The sequence below is a fragment of the Coenobita brevimanus genome, chromosome 15 (genome assembly GCF_032717465.1).
Source record: "Coenobita brevimanus isolate Jiangsu-jjx chromosome 15, ASM3271746v2, whole genome shotgun sequence".
Classification (NCBI taxonomy): domain Eukaryota; kingdom Metazoa; phylum Arthropoda; class Malacostraca; order Decapoda; family Coenobitidae; genus Coenobita; species Coenobita brevimanus.
This window is the reverse complement of record NC_136968.1, coordinates 24,026,659-24,028,012: the sequence shown is the minus strand read 5'-3', so window position 1 is coordinate 24,028,012 and position 1,354 is coordinate 24,026,659.

The window sequence follows — 1,354 nt, the reverse complement described above, 5'->3', positions numbered from 1 at the left end:
GAGAGAGAGAGAGAGAGAGAGAGAGAATTATCAGACAATATGAGTATAGGTTCACCTATGCGGCCGTCTAAGTACCGTAGCTAAAAATGATGATGCCTCCACCGCAACATAGTGACCGTTTATTGTCTTATATTTCCATTGATGTGTGCAAGGATGACAAAATGTATTTACAATTTAAAACATATATTTAAAAAACAATAATTTCGTATGAATTACTCAATTAACATTTTATACATTCTCAATTTTATCTTACAACAATCCCATCTATTCATACGGAGAAGAGACACACTGTTGGTGTTTCGGGGCCACAGACTCAGTATTACACAAGTTATATACTTTTCAAATCTTGTTCATTGTCATGTTAATTTCACCTTACTTTTGTTAATGGTATTCAGCAGGAATACATAGGTGACTGTAATTACTCTATATTGATATAAAAATTAAATTTCATTGCATACCGTTCATAATATCGTCATGAAAGACAAGGTAGTGAGAGTAACTTTCCACCCACTGGAGTTCCGAATTGAAGATCTGAAGCATCTGCATATAGGTGAACGAATGAAACGGATAAAATCGACCTGATGTTGTGTGTGAGAGAAGGCCAGCCGTTACAGTGTGTATCCAGTGCTTATTGGGTAAGTAATATAATCTTTCTTGCAATTATTGAAACCGTATATATATATATATATATATATATATATATATATATATATATATATATATATATATATAGATAGATAGATAGATAGATAGATATAGATATAGTTATATATAGATAGATATAGATATAGTTATATATAGATAGATATAGATATAGTTATATATAGATAGATATAGATATAGTTATATATAGATAGATATAGATATAGTTATATATAGATAGATATAGATATAGTTATATATAGATAGATATAGATATAGTTATATATAGATAGATATAGATATAGATATATATAGATAGATATAGATATAGATATATATAGATAGATAGATAGATATAGATATATATAGATAGATAGATAGATAGATATAGATATATATAGATATAGATAGATAAAGATAGAGAGATCGAGAGAGATCGAGAGATCGAGATCGAGAGATCGAGATCGAGAGAGACCGAGAGAGATCGAGATCGAGAGAGATCGAGATCGAGAGAGACCGAGAGAGATCGAGATCGAGAGAGATCGAGATCGAGAGAGATCGAGATCGAGAGAGACCGAGAGAGATCGAGATCGAGAGAGATCGAGATCGAGAGAGACCGAGAGAGATCGAGATCGAGAGAGATCGAGATCGAGAGAGACCGAGAGAGATCGAGATCGAGAGAGATCGAGATCGAGAGAGACCGAGAGAGATC